We start from the raw sequence: 20,145 nt of genomic DNA, 5'->3' as shown, positions 1-20,145 counted from the left end.
GGCCACAAGGACTTCAGTCCATCTGTCAGCTAGCAAATCTTGATCAGCTTGAAGCTGATGTTGCTTTTTCTTAAGACTATTTGCCGTGGCTATAAGCCGGCGCTTGAAGCGCTCTTGCTCGACGGGATCCTCAGGCACGACAAATTCGTCATCGTTGAGGCTTGCCTCGTCTTCGGAGGGAGGCATGTAATTATCATCCTCCGCCTCTCCATCTGCCGCTCTCTCGGGAGGGCTGGCTTCTCCATCCTCCTGCTCTAAATCTTGCTGGAGGGGATTGTTGTCATCTTCGGCACTATCCGGAGTGCTATTATCTCCTGTGCCGGTACCACCACTTTTTCTTTGGCGAGACTTAGAGCGGCGCCGCTGACGTCGGCGCTTGGGTTGCTTCTTGGAGGGGTCATCCTCCGATGTCCCGTCGCCATTGCCTTCTTTAGGTGTGTCCACCATGTATATATCATATGATGAGGTGGTTGTCCAGTGCCCTGTGGGTAGTGGTTCCTGTTTGTCTCCCGCATCGTCGTCCATACCGTCGATGTCTTCAGAGTCAAAGTCGAGCATGTCGGTCAAATCATCGACAATGGCTACTAAGTGGGTGGTGGGTGGGCGGCGAATTTCTTCGTCATCCGCATCCCAATCCAGCCGGACATAGTTCGGCCAGGACTCTCCTCACAAGGAGAGAGACCTTAATGAGTTCAGTATGTCGCCGAAGGGCGAGTGCTTAAAGATATCCGCGGAGGTGAACTCCATGATCGGCGCCCAGTCGGATTCAATAGGCGCGGGCGCATGCGGTTCGGAGTCCGTAGCCGGGGAAGAATCCGGTAGTTTGGCATCACGGCTCTCGTGAAGGGTAAGGTCGATACTCGGCTCGATCGTCGCTGAAAATGCGGCCTCCGTGGCGGGGTCTATCCACCCGTCCATGGATGGCGCAATTGGCTCCGAATTGAGGGTCGGAGCGGTTGCCGGTGCGGTCTCCTGAACACAGTCCGATGGTAGAGCTAAATCATGCTCATCGCAATAGACAATAACTCCCCCCCGAACACAGCTTACAACTTTCATCGTACTGTGTGAAGGGGAACGTTGCAGAAAACAAAAATTTTCCTACTCGTTTCACCAAGATCCATCTAGGAGTTCATCTAGCAACGAGTCATCGGATGCATCTACATACCTTTGTAGATCGCGTGCGGAAGCGTTTAAAGAACGGTGATGATGTAGTCGAACACGACGTGATCCAAATCACCGATGACCAAGCACCGAACGGACGGCACCTCCGCGTTCAACACACGTACGGGACGGGAGACGTCTCCTCCTTCTTGATCCAGCAAGGGGGAAGGAGAGGTTGATGAAGATCCAGCAGCACGACGGCGTGGTGGTGGATGCAGGGCATCACAGTAGCAGGGCTTCGCCTATACTACGAGAGAGAGACGTAACGGGGAGAGAGGGAGGCGCCAGGGGCTGGTGTATGAAGTCCCTCCTCTCCCCCACTATATATAGGGGTGCTAAGGGGGGGCGGCGGCCAAGGGTGGGGGGCTTGCCCCCCAAGCAAGGGGGCGCCCCCTTTAGGGTTTCCCCTCAACCCTAGCCGCATGGGCCCTAGGGGAGTGGCGCCCCAGCCCACTTTGGGCTGGGTTCCCTCCCACTTCAGCCCATGGGGCCCCCCGGGATAGGTGGCCCCACCCGGTGGACCACCGGGACCCTTCTGGTGGTCCCGGTACAATACCGGTGACCCCGAAACTTGTCCCGATGGCCGAAACAGCACTTCCTATATATAATTCTTTACCTCTGTACCATTCCGGAACTCCTCGTGACGTCCGGGATCTCATCCGGGACTCCGAACAACATTCGGGTTACTGCATATACATATCTTCACAACCCTAGCGTCACCGAACCTTAAGTGTGTAGACCCTACGGGTTCGGGAGACAAGTAGACATGACCGAGACGACTCTCCGGTCAATAACCAACAGCGGGATCTGGATACCCATGTTGGCTCCCACATGCTCCACGATGTTCTCATCGGATGAACCACGATGTCGAGGATTCAATCAACCCCGTATGCAATTCCCTTTGTTAATCGATATGTTACTTGCCCGAGATTCGATCGTCGGTATCCCAATACCTCGTTCAATCTCGTTACTGGCAAGTCACTTTACTCGTACCATAATGCATGATCCCGTGACCAGACACTTGGTCACTTTGAGCTCATTATGATGATGCATTACCGAGTGGGCCCAGTGATACCTCTCCGTCATACGGAGTGACAAATCCCAGTCTTGATCCATGTCAACCCAACAGACACTTTCGGAGATACCCGTAGTCTACCTTTATAGTCACCCAGTTACGTTGTGACGTTTGGTATACCCAAAGCACTCCTACGGTATCCGGGAGTTACACGATCTCATGGTCTAAGGAAAAGATACTTGACATTGGAAAAACTCTAGCAAACGAACTATACGATCTTGTGCTATGTTTAGGATTGGGTCTTGTCCATCACATCATTCTCCTAATGATGTGATCTCGTTATCAATGACATCCAATGTCCATAGTCAGGAAACCATGACTATCTGTTGATCAACGAGCTAGTCAACTAGAGGCTTACTAGGGACATGTTGGTGTTTGTTATTCACACATGTATTACGATTTCCGGATAACACAATTATAGCATGAATAAAGACAATTATCATGAATAAGGAAATATAATAATAATGCTTTTATTATTGCCTCTAGGGCATATTTCCAACAGTCTCCCACTTGCACTAGAGTCAATAATCTAGTTACATTGTGATGAATCGAACACCCATGGAATTCTGGTGTTGATCATGTTTTGCTCTAGGGAGAGGTTTAGTCAACGGATCTGCTACATTCAGGTCCGTATGTACTTTACAAATATCTATGTCTCCATCTTGAACATTTTCACGAATGGAGTTGAAGCGACGCTTGATGTGCCTTGTCTTCTTGTGAAACCTGGGCTCCTTGGCAAGTGCGATAGCTCCAGTGTTGTCACAGAAAAGTTTGATTGGCCCCGACGCATTGGGTATGACTCCTAGGTCGGTGATGAACTCCTTCACCCATATTGCTTCATGTGCTGCCTCCGAGGCTGCCATGTACTCCGCTTCACATTAGATCCCGCCACGACGCTTTGCTTGCAACTGCACCAGCTTACTGCCCCACCATTCAAAATATACACATATCCGGTTTGTGACTTAGAGTCATCCAGATCTGTGTCGAAGCTAGCGTCGACGTAACCCTTTACGACGAGCTCTTCGTCACCTCCATAAACGAGAAACATTTCCTTAGTCCTTTTCAGGTACTTCAGGATATTCTTGACCGCTGTCCAGTGTTCCTTGCCGGGATTACTTTGGTTCCTTCCTACCAAACTTACGGCAAGGTTTACATCAGGTCTGGTACACAGCATGGCATACATAATAGAACCTATGGCTGATGCATAGGGGATGACGCTCATCTCTTCTATATCTTCTGCCGTGGTCGGACATTGAGCTGAGCTCAATTTCATACCTTGTAACACAGGCAAGAACCCCTTCTTAGATTGATCCATATTGAACTTCTTCAATATCTTATCAAGGTATGTGCTTTGTGAAAGACCTATGAGGCGTCTCGATCTATCTCTATAGATTTTGATGCCTAATATATAAGCAGCTTCTCCAAGGTCCTTCATTGAAAAACTCTTATTCAAGTAGGCCTTGATGCTGTCCAAGAGTTCTATATCATTTCCCATCAATAGTATGTCATCTACATATAATATGAGAAATGCTACAGAGCTCCCACTCACTTTCTTGTAAACGCAGGCTTCTCCATAAGTCTGCATAAACCCAAACGCTTTGATCATCTCATCAAAGCGAATGTTCCAACTCCGAGATGCTTGCACCAGCCCATAAATCGAGCGTTGGAGCTTGCACACCTTGTCTGCATTCTTAAGATCAACAAAACCTTCCGGCTGCATCATATACAATTCTTCCTTAAGGAAATCATTAAGGAATGCCGTTTTGACGTCCATTTGCCATATCTCATAATCGTAGAATGCGGCAATTGCTAACATGATTCAGACGGACTTTAGCTTCGCTATCGGTGAGAAAGTCTCATCGTAGTCAACCCCTTTAACTTGTCGATAACCCTTAGCGACAAGTCGAGCTTTATAGATGGTCACATTACCATCCGCGTCTGTCTTCTTCTTAAAGATCCATTTATTTTCTATGGCTCGCCGTTCAACGGGCAAGTCAGTCAAAGTCCATACTTCATTTTCATACATGGATCCTATCTCGGATTTCATGGCTTCTAGCCATTTGTCGGAATCCGGGCCCGCCATCGCTTCTTCATAGTTCGAAGGTTCACCGTTGTCCAACAACATGATTTCCAAGACAGGGTTGCCGTACCACTCTGGTGCGGAACGTGTCCTTGTGGACCTTCGAATTTCAGTAGGAGCTTGATCAGAAGTATCTTGATCATTATCATTAACTTCCTCTCTAGTCGGTGCAGGCACCTCAGGAACATTTTCTTGAGTTGTGCCATTTTCCGGTTCAAGAGGTAATACTTCATCAAGCTCTACTTTCCTCCCACTTACTTCTTTCGAGAGAAACTCCTTCTCTAGAAAGGACCCATTCTTGGCAACAAAGATCTTGCCTTCGGATCTGAGGTAGAAGGTGTACCCAATAGTTTCTTTTGGGTATCCTATGAAGACGCATTTTTCCGACTTGGGTTCGAGCTTTTCAGGTTGAAGTTTCTTGACATAAGCATCGCATCCCCAAACTTTTAGAAACGACAACTTAGGTTTCTTCCCAAACCATAATTCATACGGTGTCGTCTCAACGGATTTCGACGGAGCCCTATTTAAAGTGAATGCGGCAGTCTCTAAAGCACAGCCCCAAAAAGATAGCGGTAAATCGGTAAGAGACATCATAGATCGCACCATATCTAATAGAGTGCGATTACGACGTTCGGACACACCGTTACGCTGAGGTGTTCCAGGCGGCGTGAGTTGTGAAACTATTCCACATTTTCTTAAGTGTGTGCCAAATTCGTGACTCAAGTATTCTCCTCCATGATCTGATCGTAGAAACTTGATTTTCCTGTCACGTTGATTTTCAACCTCACTCTGAAATTCCTTGAACTTTTCAAAGGTTTCAGACTTGTGTTTCATTAAGTAGATATACCCATATCTACTTAAATCATCAGTGAGCGTGAGAACATAACGATAGCCACCGCGAGCCTCAACACTCATTGGACCGCACACATCAGTATGTATGATTTCCAATAAGTCGGTTGCTCGCTCCATTGTTCCTGAGAACGGAGTCTTGGTCATCTTACCCATGAGGCATGGTTCGCACGTGTCAAATGATTCATAATCAAGAGACTCTAAAAGTCCATCTGCATGGAGCTTCTTCATGCGTTTGACACCTATGTGACCAAGGCGGCAGTGCCACAAGTATGTGGGACTATCATTATCAACCTTACATCTTTTGGTACTCACATTATGAACATGTGTAGTATTACGTTCGAGATTCATAAAGAATAAACCATTCACCATAGGAGCATGACCATAAAACATATCTCTCATATAAATAGAACAACCATTATTCTCGGATTTAAATGAGTAGCCATCTCGAATTAAACGAGATCCCGATACAATGTTCATGCTCAAAGCTGGCACTAAATAACAATTATTAAGGTTTAAAACTAATCCCGAAGGTAGATATAGAGGTAGCGTGCCGACGGCGATCACATTGACCTTGGAACCATTCCCGGCGCGCATCGTCACCTCGTCCTTTGCCAGTTTCCGCTTATTCCGCAGCCCCTGCTTTGAGTTACAAATGTGAGCAACTGCACCGGTATCAAATACCCAGGAGCTACTACAGACACTAGTAAGGTACACATCAATTACATGTATATCACATATACCTTTTGTTTTGCCGGCCTTCTTGTCTGCTAAGTATTTAGGGCAGTTCCGCTTCCAGTGACCGCTTCCCTTGCAATAAAAGCACTCAGTCTCGGGCTTGGGTCCATTCTTTGGCTTCTTCCCGGCAGCTTGCTTGCCGGGCGCGGCAACCTCCTTGCCGTCCTTCTTGAAGTTCTTTTTACCCTTGCCTTTCTTGAACTTAGTGGCTTTATTGACCATCAACACTTGATGTTCCTTCTTGACTTCTACCTCCGCTGATTTCAGCATTGAGAACAACTCAGGAATGGTCTTTTGCATCCCCTGCATGTTGAAGTTCATCACAAAGCTCTTGTAGCTTGGTGGAAGCGACTGGAGGATTCTGTCAATGACCGCATCATCCGGGAGATTAACTCCTAGCTGAGACAAGCGGTTATGTAACCCAGACATAGTGAGTATGTGCTCACTGACAGAACTATTTTCCTCCATCTTACAGCTGAAGAACTTATCGGAGACTTCATATCTTTCGATCCGGGCATGAGCTTGAAAAACCATTTTCAGCTCTTCGAACATCTCATATGCTCCATGTCTCTCAAAACGCTTTTGGAGCCCCGGATCTAAGCTGTAAAGCATGCCGCACTGAACGAGGGAGTAGTCGTCAACACGTGTCTGCCAAGCGTTCATAACGTCTTGGTTCTGTGGGACGGGAGCTTCACCTAGCGGTGCTTGTAGGACATAATCTTTCTTGGCAGCTATGAGGATGATCCTCAGGTTCCGGACCCAGTCCGTATAGTTGCTGCCATCGTCTTTCAGCTTGGTTTTCTCTAGGAACGCGTTGAAGTTGAGGACTACGTGGGCCATTTGATCTACAAGACATATTGTAAAATATTTTAGACTAAGTTCATGATAATTAAGTTCATCTAATCAAATTATTAATGAACTCCCACTTAGATTAGACATCCCTCTAGTCATCTGAGTATTACATGATCCGAGTTAACTAGGTCGTGTCCGATCATCACGTGAGACGGACTAGTCAACATCGGTGAACATCTTCATGTTGATCGTATCTTCTATACGACTCATGCTCGACCTTTCGGTCTTCTGTGTTCCGAGGCCATGTCTGTACATGCTAGGCTCGTCAAGTCAACCTAAGTGTTTGCATGTGTAAATCTGTCTTACACCCGTTGTATGTGAACGTCTGAATAAAACACCCGATCATCACGTGGTGTTTTGAAACAGCGAACTGTCGCAACGGTGCACAGTTAGGGGGAACACTTCTTGAAATTATTATGAGGGATCATCTTATTTACTACCGTCGTTCTAAGTAAACAAGATGCAAAACATGATAAACATCACATGCAATCAAATAATAAACGTGACATGATATGGCCAATATCACATAGCTCCTTTGATCTCCATCTTGGGGCTCCATGATCATCTTGTCACCGGCTTGACACCATGATCTCCATCATCATGATCTCCATCATCGTGTCTCCATGAAGTTGCTCGCCAACTATTACTTCTACTACTATGGCTAACGCGTTTAGCAATAAAGTAAAGTAATTTACATGGCGTTTCTCAATGACACGCAGGTCATATAAAAGAATAAAGACAACTCCTATGGCTCCTGCCGGTTGTCATACTCATCGACATGCAAGTCATGATTTCTATTACAATAGCATGAACATCTCATACATCACATATAGATCATTCATCATTCATCACAACTTTGGCCATATCATATCACAAACCACTTGCTGCAAAAAACAAGTTAGCCGTCCTCTAATTGATGTTGCAAGTTTTACGTGGCTGAATTTAGGGTTCTAGCAAGAACGACTTCTTACCTACGTTAAAGCCACAACGCGATTTGTCAATTTCTATTTACCCTTCATAAGGACCCTGTTCATCGAATCCGCTCCAACTAAAGTGGGAGAGACAGACACCCGCCAGCCACCTTATGCAACTAGTGCATGTTAGTCGGTGGAACCGGTCTCACGTAAGCGTACGTGTAAGGTTGGTCCAGGCCGCTTCATCCCACAATGCCGCTGAAGCAAGAAAAGACTAGTAGTGGCAAGAAAGTTGACAAATCTACGCCCACAACAAATTGTGTTCTACTCGCGCAAGAAGAACTACGCATAGACCTAGCTCATGATGCCACTGAAGGGGAACGTTGCAGAAAACAAAAATTTTCCTACTCGTTTCACCAAGATCCATCTAGGAGTTCATCTAGCAACGAGTCATCGGATGCATCTACATACCTTTGTAGATCGCGTGCGGAAGCGTTCAAAGAACGGTGATGATGTAGTCGAACACGACGTGATCCAAATCACCGATGACCAAGCACCGAACGGACGGCACCTCCGCGTTCAACGCACGTACGGGACGGGAGACGTCTCCTCCTTCTTGATCCAGCAAGGGGGAAGGAGAGGTTGATGAAGATCCAGCAGCACGACGGCGTGGTGGTGGATGCAGGGCGTCACAGTAGCAGGGCTTCGCCTATACTACGAGAGAGAGACGTAACGGGGAGAGAGGGAGGCGCCAGGGGCTGGTGTATGAAGTCCCTCCTCTCCCCCACTATATATAGGGGTGCTAAGGGGGGGCGCCGGCCCTAGGAGATGGAATCTCCTAGGGGGGGCGGCGGCCAAGGGTGGGGGGCTTGCCCCCCAAGCAAGGGGGCGCCCCCTTTAGGGTTTCCCCTCAACCCTAGCCGCATGGGCCCTAGGGGAGTGGCGCCCCAGCCCACTTTGGGCTGGGTTCCCTCCCACTTCAGCCCATGGGGCCCCCCGGGATAGGTGGCCCCACCCGGTGGACCCCCGGGACCCTTCCGGTGGTCCCAGTACAATACCGGTGACCCCGAAACTTGTCCCGATGGCCGAAACAGCACTTCCTATATATAATTCTTTACCTCCGGACCATTCCGGAACTCCTCGTGACGTCCGGGATCTCATACGGGACTCCGAACAACATTCGGGTTACTGCATATACATATCTTCACAACCCTAGCGTCACCGAACCTTAAGTGTGTAGACCCTACGGGTTCGGGAGACAAGCAGACATGACCGAGACGACTCTCCGGTCAATAACCAACAGCGGGATCTAGATACCCATGTTGGCTCCCACATGCTCCATGATGTTCTCATCGGATGAACCACGATGTCGAGGATTCAATCAACCCCGTATGCAATTCCCTTTGTTAATCGATATGTTACTTGCCCGAGATTCGATCGTCGGTATCCCAATACCTCGTTCAATCTCGTTACCGGCAAGTCACTTTACTCGTACCGTAATGCATGATCCCGTGACCAGACACTTGGTCACTTTGAGCTCATTATGATGATGCATTACCGAGTGGGCCCAGTGATACCTCTCCGTCATACGTAGTGACAAATCTCAGTCTTGATCCATGTCAACCCAACAGACACTTTCGGAGATACCCGTAGTCTACCTTTATAGTCACAGTTACGTTGTGACGTTTGGTATACCCAAAGCACTCCTACGGTATCCGGGAGTTACACGATCTCATGGTCTAAGGAAAAGATACTTGACATTGGAAAAACTCTAGCAAACGAACTATACGATCTTGTGCTATGTTTAGGATTGGGTCTTGTCCATCACATCATTCTCCTAATGATGTGATCTCGTTATCAATGACATCCAATGTCCATAGTCAGGAAACCATGACTATCTGTTGATCAACGAGCTAGTCAACTAGAGGCTTACTAGGGACATGTTGGTGTCTGATATTCACACATGTATTACGATTTCCGGATAACACAATTATAGCATGAATAAAGACAATTATCATGAATAAGGAAATATAATAATAATGCTTTTATTATTGCCTCTAGGGCATATTTCCAACATTGTGCTCTCCAAAGAGCAACTCTTCTCAAAATCTCAAAACAAAAGGTGCTGAGTTGGAATCCCATTCTATGTGACCGTGCGGCGCACTCGGCAGGGGCTCGAATCCATCAAAGATCAAGTCTCCGCAGATATCGGCCGTGCAGTTTAAGCTTCCAAACCTGACCTGGTGGCCAGGGGCGTAACTCTCGATCTGCTCCAGATGGCCAAGCGAGTTGGCCCGCAGTGCGAAGCCGCCGAATACAAAGATCCGTCCGGGGGAAAAGTCTCACCCTGGACCGCATCTTTATCGATGATTGAAGGAGCCATCAAGCCTTATGGTGACGACACAGAGGAACTCTCAATGAAAGCACCAATGTCGGTGCAAAACTGGCGGATCTTGGGTATGGGGTCCCGAACTGTGCATCTAGGCGGATGGTAACATGAGGCAGGGGACACGATGTTTACCCAGGTTCGGGCCCTCTTGATGGAGGTAATACCCTACGTCCTGCTTGATTGTTCTTGATAATATGAGTAGTACAAGAGTTGATCTATCACGAGATCGAAGAGGCTAAACCCTAGAAGCTAGCCTATGGTATGATTATCTGTTGGTCCTACGGACTAAACCCTCCGACGTATATAGACACCGGAGGGGGCTAGGGTTACACCCACTTGGGGGCTGGTGCGCCCCTCTACATGACCGACCAGCCCTAGGGGAAGGAAAGGGGAGGGGTGGCCCGTCCTGCCTTTCCCTCCTCGGGAGAGAAAGGAAAGGAGGGGGACCTCCTCCTTCCTCCCCCCCCCCCCCCCCCCAAAACAAGGAAAGGGGGCCCTTGGGAGAGACCCCAAGTAGGATTTGGCCTACTTGGGGCGCCTCCCTGGCTGCTCCTCGCTCCCCCACCTATATATATGTGGGAGGGGGCGTCACACATAACCACAACAATTGCTTAGCCATGTGCGGCGCCTCCTTCACTGATTACATCCCCGGTCATATTTTCGTAGTGCTTAGGCAAAGCCCTGCGGAGACAGATTCACCGTCACCACACCGTCGTGTTGTCGGAACTCATCCACTACCTCGCTGTCTTGCTGGATTAAGAAGGCAGAGGACGTAACCGAGCTGAACGTGTGCTGAACGCGGAGGTGCCGTACATTCGGTACTCAATCGGTTGGAGCGCGAAGAAGTTCGACTACATCAATCGCGTTAACAAACGCTTCCGCTTACGGTCTACGAGGGTAAGTAGACACACTCTCCCCTCGTTGCTATGCATCTCCATGGATAGATCTTGCGTGTGTTTAGAATTTTTTTGTTTTCCATGCAACGTTTCCCAACATCCTCCTCGTGCTGATGACAGCCCTCCCCAGACAATGGTCGTAGGCGTGTGCGCGGCATCATGCCGACACCTTCTCCGTCCTCGTCCCCGTCCCCGCCACCGCCGCCACCCATGACCGAGGAGGAGGAGGCCCGACTCATGAGGTGTGTCATGGATGACTCCATGATCACGCATGACGAGCAGCAATGGGATGGCCTGGAAACCGCTCTGGCCCTGTCGGCGGCCGGAGAATTGGCCATCCCGGGGATGGACATCGACGTCAAGGAGTAGGTGCCGGAGGAGGAACCCATCGTCGTGTGGAACCCTTGTTTGGTGGGCCAGGCGTGGAGCTGGTCGTGCACGGCGCTGAAGATGGCTGACTCCATGGGTGTCGGCCCATGGTCAGCCACACCACCGCGGTCACCAGAGCACGAGCAGGAGCCACGGGGGGAGGTGGTATAGGCGCCTCCGGCGCAGGAGCCACCGGCGCATGCGCCACCGGTCTGGCAGGGGCCGCCAGCCCACCTGTGGCAGCCACCGCCCTACGTCGACCTCACCGGCGACGACAACGAGTAGGACGACGACTCCTGAAGACGACGGCGGCCACCGACGAGGGCCTTTATCTACTTTTTTTATGTCTTTTATTAAGTTTTAGTTTAATTCAGACATGTGGTACTATGGACGTATGGGCGTGTGGACGGTTTTTGTTTATATTCATGTTTCGTATTATTTGTCAGTTTATTTTCTTTATTTTTAGGGCAAAAATAAAAAGGCCACAACCCCAGACGGTTCGGAGCGATGCATGCCCGTTGAGCCCATGGATGCCCGCATGACCGCAAGTGGACGGCCTGGTCTGTTTTACTGTTCCAAACGAACTAAAAACAGACGAACCGGATGTCCGTTTGGGGGCACCCGTGAGCTCCTGCACCCTCATCCAGTCGCCCCCGTGAACGCTTTCTAGCCAGAAACGGGCATGATATTTTCGCGAGGGAAACGTGCCACCGGCATCGGAGAGCATGCGCGCCATTCCATGCGGCTAAAACCCAATGCATACATGCGCGCGCAAGAGCCAACAGACACACAACACCGACACAGAAGACGAGAGTGCACGAACAAACCCTGCGGCTACGGAGAGAGGGAGAGCATGAAAGGTGACAACGCCTCGGGCACTCTCCGGTCCCCTTTGTCAACAGTACTAGGTAGCTCGTCGCGGATGTTTGTTTTCTGAGCGTCGTGAAAGGAAAGAAAGCGACGGCGCCACACGTGGCGGTCATTTTCCGAAGGTCGTCTCGCTTCATTCGTTGTCCCGGTCGGACGTGCAGTGGTCGCGGGAGCAGTAGTTTCGCGTCCGCGTCGCGAGAATCCGTCCGGCCGAGGTCGTTTCGACGGTGTCACAGCGCGCCTGTTTGGTTTCAGGTTTGCGTGATTCGGTTTCTCGGCCGGCCGGGGATCGATCGTCCTGCACCTGCACGTATCGTCAGTCTGCCTTTCGGGCCCGTCGTCGCGCGATCCCGCCTTTTCTTTTCTTTTCTTTTCTTTTCTTGGTCCGGAGAGGCTGGAGAAAGAGGTTCACACGCACTATTATATGTGTAGTTTTGCTAAAGCACATCTAGATATGCCATAAGTATTGCATATCTAAGTCCTATATCATTGATCTTACATTGAGATTCGTATGGATTTTTCATTTTCTTTTTTCTCTTTCTCTTTATGCTTAATTCACTCATTTAGATGTGCAAAAATCAAAGCACATCTAGATGTGACCTACACCCATGTTATGTGCTTTTCATTTTTCTTTTCTTTCGACGAGACAGCATGGATGCCAAATTGCCAATCCGCGCGCCAGCATTCCGTCGGTCTCTCTCGGGGTCGTGAAACACGATTCTTTGCGTAACATCGGCCCATCATATTAAGATTACCTCCCGTGTCGTTGTTATGGTTTGTTTGGGCTGACCATGGTCCCGTCGAAGCTAACCCATGGTCAAGTTCTAAAAGAAATACCATAAAAATCGTTTCATGTGCTAAAAAAAATCAAAACTAGTTTCATAATTTTTTTCTTTACTTGGAAAAGATCATTTTATCGTGATGTCTACCTCGACAATTCCGCATTGTAGCACGAACTAATCTGGAGTCTAATGGTTAGGTAGACAGTGGTATCTAAGCCCACCAGAGTTCAAGTGCTGATGCTCGCATTATCCTGAATTTATTTTAAGATTTTCGACGATGCGTGTTCAGTTGGTGGAGACGTTCCCATCGACTATAATGCGCCTATGATTTCATAAAACCTTAAGATGATATACCGGCTTAGTCTCTCCGATGCGCTCATCTCTACTCCTAATGTTTCAGTTGGTAGGTCGCGTTCCAGGTTTTATTTTCGTCCCACCTCACCTGGTCTTTTTTGGTACTTCCTCCCACCTCCCTCTCAGCCGCGAAAAACCAAGGAAAACCCCGCGATCGAGTCCCGCACACGCCCAACCTCCGGTCTCACGCTAAGCCGCATAGAACCAAAAAAAACCTCAAGCCGAGTCCCCCGCCCGCCCCACGCACTCCATGCCCTAACATCCCGTCGCACCAAGACAGACGAACCAAAAAAATCTACAAAAATTAACCGACGAAAATTAACCAGCGATAAAAATCCAGAACCAATCGCCCGCACGTAGCGCTAGGTCTCCTGCCCTCGAACGAGAAACACTCGCACGCACGAATCTCTGCTCTCGTTCGCCCGCCGCCGCCCTTCGTCCCTTCGCCGAACCCTAGAAGCGGAGGAGCGGTGGCGGTGGTGAACCCTAGAAGCGGAGGGATCGGGGGAGGAGATGGGGGGCGGGCAGCGCCGGGAGCCGGGGAGGAGGTGGGGGGCTGAAGCTCCCACCATTCATCCCCACCTCAGGAGGGCCTCGTTGGATGTGGTAGCGGCCGACCGGCCGTACTCGTCGGATGCCTCGGTGGGGGCGTCTCCGCTTCCTAGATCCGGGTCGGAGACTCTGACGCAGAGGCCCGCAAGGGAGAAGCAGAGGGTGGAGGAGGAGCGGAGTCCATGGAGGAAAGCAGGCGACGGCTACAGGTAGGCGCTCAGCTTGCCCTACTGTGTAGTTCAGTGCGTCACCGTAGGGATAGGAGCGCCGCCACCGTCTCCAGGTACGTCCTCGACCAGGTCGTGCTCGGGCTGCCCTCGGGCATGCCCACGCCATAGACCAGGTCATGATCTCGTGTTTGAATGCCTTCCGAGGTCTCCCTGAAGTCTGATCTGATGCCCTTGTTGAACCCATCCCTTACTCTCCGCCAGCTGGGTCTCATTCGATGCTGACGCTTACTACCATAGTGTGCTTCAGGAGATCAACAGCATGCTGAGATGGAAGCAACTAAAAGCATCAGTTTTGCCATTACACGACGGCATGCAAAAGTAGCACGTCATCAATCACACCTGACAACACATACAAAATCCATTAATTTGCAATTCTTCAGTTGACGCACTTGAACAAAAGCATCAGTTTTCTACATTGTGACGATCACAAGCATCTAATTATGCTTCTCAAAGTTTGTAATCATGTGATGCATCCTTGAAATCAGTTTGTTCTCCACCATTGAGTATCATACTCCTTCCGTCCCAAAATAAGTGTCTTAACCTTGGTACAAAGTTGAGACATTTATTTTGAGACGGAGGGAGTACATGATACATCAATGTGTTAGGTATAAATTTCCTGCACTAAAACATGTACGACAACCAAACTGCCACATTCATTCAGTACAACTCATCCTGCTTCAGCATCGAAGTTTTGAGGGGCCATGAGTGTAGAGGTAGCCAAGTCGTCGTCACATTAAGGCAGAGTGAGGACGTAATTAGCTCATTAGGAGGAGTTCAATTGTTTCCCCAAATTTCCTTCCACGATTTTGTAACCCTTTGCAGAATTGCATGGGGAGGTTCGCAACATTGTCTACTCATTTGATAGGAAATCAGTATCTATTGTCTATCATGTGACTATGGAACTGATGCAAAGTACCCTTCTTTGCATGGGAGTTATATGTGGTTCAGTTTGCAGAATCTTGTTTGGTTTTACATTGATCTTGCATGCTCAGTTTTTGGGCATATAACCAGTTTGTAGGTCCTACTATTTGATCTGTGGACGTGACCAATGAGGGCATGGAGATTATGGCGAGGCATGGTGATGCGGTGGCAGTGGTGAAGGTAACCACATCGAAGGCAGCGGCAATGGGTGGTTGTCGATGAAAGCAACATGGGGATGGGGGAGGTGGAGAGGCGAGGGATGGAGGCGGAGGAGGGCAGCCAGGGAGACGGAGTGGCAGTGAGATTGGACGAGCTCGCCTGCGGAGTGCGTGGGCAAGATTTCCTTTCCGGGTTGGGCGAGGGCTTCTTTTTTTTTTGTGTGTGTGCATGTGTGAGTTCACACCGATACTCGACCAAATACTGTGCATGGTTATCTGAAATTCTAGACAATAGTTCACATCCCAGTGGCAGGTAAGAACCTTCTTTTTAATTTATCAAATGGCGTCAATAGACCATAAAATTATCTTCATTTATAATACTAAAGATATGTCAATACATGTTCTTACATTTAGGCTCCTAAACCTGTTGAATGAGTTCTATATACAAGATTTATATTGTCCTTCTATAAATTAAGACTACACTTGCTATTGATGAGTCTATAATTGTCAACCTGGACAGTAACAACACACTATCGTTTTATCTCTCAATGTGAGCAAGTAAGATTTTTTTTCAGAGCTTTATTCTTTTGTATTATTTTTCTATTACAGAAGTTGATGCTCCATCTTGTTATTCATTTCCTGGGATCATTTCTCGAGGAATGTACGGATTTCTCGAAGTGACGCAATGCTATGATCTTCAACCATGAAAATGAAACTGTCAGCGCTGATGGCCTGCTCCTGTGATCTCATAGGTACCAAAATGCAGCTTAAATCTCTTTTTGAGAATTGGTTCCTGATGTTACATTTAGCTACTCCTGTATATCTTTTAGATTTTTTTTCTCTTTGTAAATTTTGTTTTTTGTTTGCTCACCTTGTAATCAACTCTGTATTTGATGATTTAGAAATCAGAATTCAGTTTAACTCTGCAATTAACCCTTAATGATAATATAATTGTTCTGGTTTCACTCATCCCTAATTCATAGCTTCACCAATGGTGATAGCATTGTGTCAAGGAGCAGGTGGAGAGGGAGAAAGAGAAAGGGAGAATGGAAGCCAAGTGATAGACAAAGAGAGTGAAAGGTAGAAGACATGCAATAACTTGTGTTATCTTACTAATGCTTTATTTATTGAAGACCTATACCAATGCACAAGTATTTGTCGTTGTATGATGGAAACCAGATGCCATCATGCTTACAGCATATTTTTGAATTAAAAGAATAATTTGATCATTGTATCTATATTTTATGATTTCGTGTCAACGCACTGGCATTTGGCTTCAGCCCATCAATTAGACCAGCTAGGTCTAAGCTATTAATTCTTGGATGAGTGTGTTTGGAGGCGAGAAGGGAAATATGTTACTCTGCAAATTCCAAGTCTTTTATCATGACTATTATTACACGTCAGACATGGAGTAATGAGAGCGTGAGTGTGTTTTGAATTCTTAATTGGTAAATTCTGGTGATTAACTGACCAGGGGTTCAGTTTGGATAGCTACCCAGGGGTATGAGTGTGATCAGTGTGACTAATTGTGATTTGTTTAGTGGTGAAAATGTAGGAATTAATTTGTTTCACCAATTCTGCACTTGCATTTGGCCATAGAATTTAGTTGGGGTAGCATATGCCCAGAATTTAATTAACCACAATTTTGAGAAATTTTTGGAAGTTGTTTATTTGTTTTATTAAACATGGTCGAATTTTCTTATAATTGCAGGTATTTGGTTCAAAATATATTTTTCTACTGTTAACCGATAGCATGGATATCACTATTTATGATCATGATGTCCATAAGAAATCATCATGACATGTCGAATCCTCAACCACTCAGTTAGATGTTGATGGATCTGCATCACAGCTTCTGTTGAACTCTCATGGTTGGAGATACTGCAAGAATTCTGATTCGGCACGGCCCTCATGGAGACAATGGAGATGGTGTTCAGCGGTGCGCTCAGCCAGAGTTCGTCGTACGTCCGACATTTGCAGATTCGGCAGGGCCCTCATGGAAACAAAGTACGTCCGACATTTGCTCTTCTGTGAATCAGTCCATAGGCCCTTTAATAGTTGTGTGTTGCTGGGTGTTTTCATCATGGGCTTCTTGTTTCTTTTAGTCTATGAAAGACGCATTGGAGCACCAGGTCAAGAGCAAGGCCTTTTTCAAGATACTAACCTAAATGCTGAAATACTTCGTTGTTGCCACTTTTAGTGTAGCTGTACTGATGCAGATAAGCTAAAAATCTCTCTTGCCTTCTCTTTGATGCCCTGATGACTTGTGTGCTTAATTATTAAGTAAATTACATTATGGCACATGTTATTTCCCATGTCGCCATAGGGCATTGTTCTTTTGGGACATGCATAGGGGTGCTTTGTACCGGTACGTAACTTCGTGCTGAAAACAAGAGCAACATGTTTTCTTTGTAGGTCAGAATTATTAACAAGATATGAAGAACTAACCTATTAATTTCTTTGCAAAGGAATTGGCCAGTTAGTATTTTACTAAATAACTATGGACTAGCTACTATTTTTACAATGGGTTGCTTATTGGACTAGGGACGTGTGATATCTTTCTCCCGTTGCAAAGCTAAACCACGTCGTGTCATCTTTGTAGTTTACATATTTTTTAGATGTGTTGGCACACATTTTGAGGCATCATTTTCTTTCAAGTCGTTCATCATCATTGGTCCCATTCTGCACAAGACTATCGATGATACCACTCTGCATTGGACCTACACAATCATCAATTTTACCAATGTCACAAATGGTCTGTCTTGTAATGTGACATTATGGCTAACTGTTTGGTTTAAATTATGGCTGGTAGCTGTCCTTGGATGCTGTAAATTTTGTTAACCTAACTCCCTGCTATATGCACAGTTCAGGGCGCAGAGAAACTAATGGAGCAACCAGGAGTCCAATCATTTTAAGGCAGAACATTGAACATATCAGTGATCGGACACTCGAGACAACTCTTAATGAGTTCTAGCAACCAAAGACAGAATATTTGCGTAGGATGCAACAAAGCTGCATGTCATGAGATTATTGAATACGTTGAGTAATTTGGAATGGAAACATTTTTGGTTAAATAGGATGCTCTTGAGATTATTTCTCATGCCAACATGGCATGCCCGAGCTAAAAATGTGCCACCCTTTGACAGGACCATGCCTTGTTAGAGGAGGTTTCTGGTTGGATAAATGAGAAGGCCATGATGCCTATTTGGGCTAAGATGACTCCTAACATTGCAGGTATTACAGATGGAACTTAAGCTTCCATAATGCATTTGTTGAGTAATTAGCAGTCACATATCTTCTGTGTTTTTAATTGCTATACGGTGTCAACAAATGATGAGGTTCTAAATTATTATTTTTATCATTGCCTACTTTTCAAGTGCGTAGTTTCTCTCTGCATTGATCTTAGTAGTTTGATTCTCCGGTAGTACATTTGGTGATCCTAACCAGAAGCTAGCTGTTAGAGAATGACAATGGACTATTCATGTAAGATAGTTTTTGTCCAACATTGCATTGTTCTATATATCTTCTCTCGCATGTTTGGCTTTGGCATCAATAGGGACAGGGTGGGCGATCATGGTGGGATTAGGCATGTGAATTCTGGTTTTAGTTTCACTTCCATGTTTGGTAAGACAGACAAAAACTCTGAGTGGCTGATTTGTATCTTGAAATGCATCCTGTGATGAATCATCATCAAGTGCCAAGGTATATTAAACTTTCTAAAACGGTGGGAGTTCAACCCTCAAATCATAATCCATCCCCCACCACCCCTCCCTAATTACTGTCCCTCCAGCCAAACAACCCCGCAATTTCTAATTTAATGTTCTGTTTGCTGTATTAAAAATGAGTCCTGGTCTTGTTGCATTGTAAAGATCAGATATGTAGTGCACAATTGATGATAATCTTTCAGTCTTACTCCCTCCATCCGGAAATTCTTGTCCTACAAATAGTTTTATCTAGACTTGTTTTAGTTATAGATACATCTATTTTATCCATTTCTAGGATAAGTATTTCCGGATGGAGGGAGTAACATTCATTAGCCAATGGCCCCACATTAGCATGTCCACCTAGCTGCTAGGCACATTACTTCATTGTGCACACATCCGCTCCTCCTGCTTAATTAAAAGGAAAAGAAGGGCACATAGATGGCCCGCGATTCCTGGACATCGTGATGCCTTAGTTTAACCGAGCGCTTGTTTCTCTTCGAATCGCTCCAATTTCTTTTGACGCTACAATTCCAAATTGTCTATTATGTTATTCCGTCGTGCCTTTTCACTTCGGTTGTGGATCATCAAGCGCTGACACCGACGAACTATGTTTAGGTATGTGAATGGTTATCCTTAGTAAATCATGCTTTTAGCATTTTATTTTTAGTTCTTCCACATCACATTGTTGCACTGTTAGGGGCTATAAAGGGTATCATTGTCACCCATTTTCTAGGAGGAACTGGGTTCGGGCCTTTTGCTCTAAAAAGAAGCGAGTGAGAGTGAATACTTGTCACTGTGAATGAAAACCATATTATGTCAAGTTCAATAAACATTTCTGATTAGAACAATTGAGTTTGTACAAAAAAAATCATGTCGCAAAACCATCATCAAACATCGCCATCGTGAGTGGCAGCAGCTTCACTTCACCCCCTCTCCATATATGGGACGAGAAAATATGTATTAGAAGAACCGATATTTATAGCAATACAATCATAAGTCGCATGCAACATCCACGTGATGAATTACAATTTATTTGAATGGTACTATCTATATATATATTAAAAAAATTGGCCCGTGGCAACGCATGGGCATTATACTAGTAGGGGTAGGACATGCGTGTGTGCGTTTAGGTGAGTGTATGCGTGTATATATAAGCGCTTGAGTCTGTATTGTATTAAAATGTCGGCATTGTAGCTCGAGATATTTCTTTTCGGCCAACACTAGGCGTGAGGCAACCGACCGTGTCTTGCG

General features: G+C 46.7%; 1 long non-coding RNA gene across 12 annotated transcripts; it reads left to right on the top strand.

Annotated features, from left to right (window-relative positions):
- Positions 1 to 13,665: 13,665 nt before the first annotated feature.
- On the top strand, positions 13,666 to 18,558 carry LOC125521655. 12 transcript variants are annotated; one of them, XR_007289356.1, is made up of 5 exons: positions 13,666 to 14,090; positions 15,123 to 15,942; positions 16,192 to 16,270; positions 16,902 to 17,197; positions 18,056 to 18,558. It is a non-coding gene; the product is annotated as an uncharacterized LOC125521655 (long non-coding RNA). The 12 variants fall into 12 exon arrangements; XR_007289364.1 differs by having other exon boundaries at positions 13,677 to 14,164; positions 15,800 to 15,942; XR_007289353.1 differs by having other exon boundaries at positions 13,680 to 14,090; positions 15,800 to 15,942; positions 18,056 to 18,484.
- Positions 18,559 to 20,145: the final 1,587 nt, after the last annotated feature.

This window comes from Triticum urartu, chromosome 7, assembly GCF_003073215.2.
Source record: "Triticum urartu cultivar G1812 chromosome 7, Tu2.1, whole genome shotgun sequence".
Taxonomy (NCBI): domain Eukaryota; kingdom Viridiplantae; phylum Streptophyta; class Magnoliopsida; order Poales; family Poaceae; genus Triticum; species Triticum urartu.
This window is presented reverse-complemented; position numbering and strand designations above follow the sequence as displayed.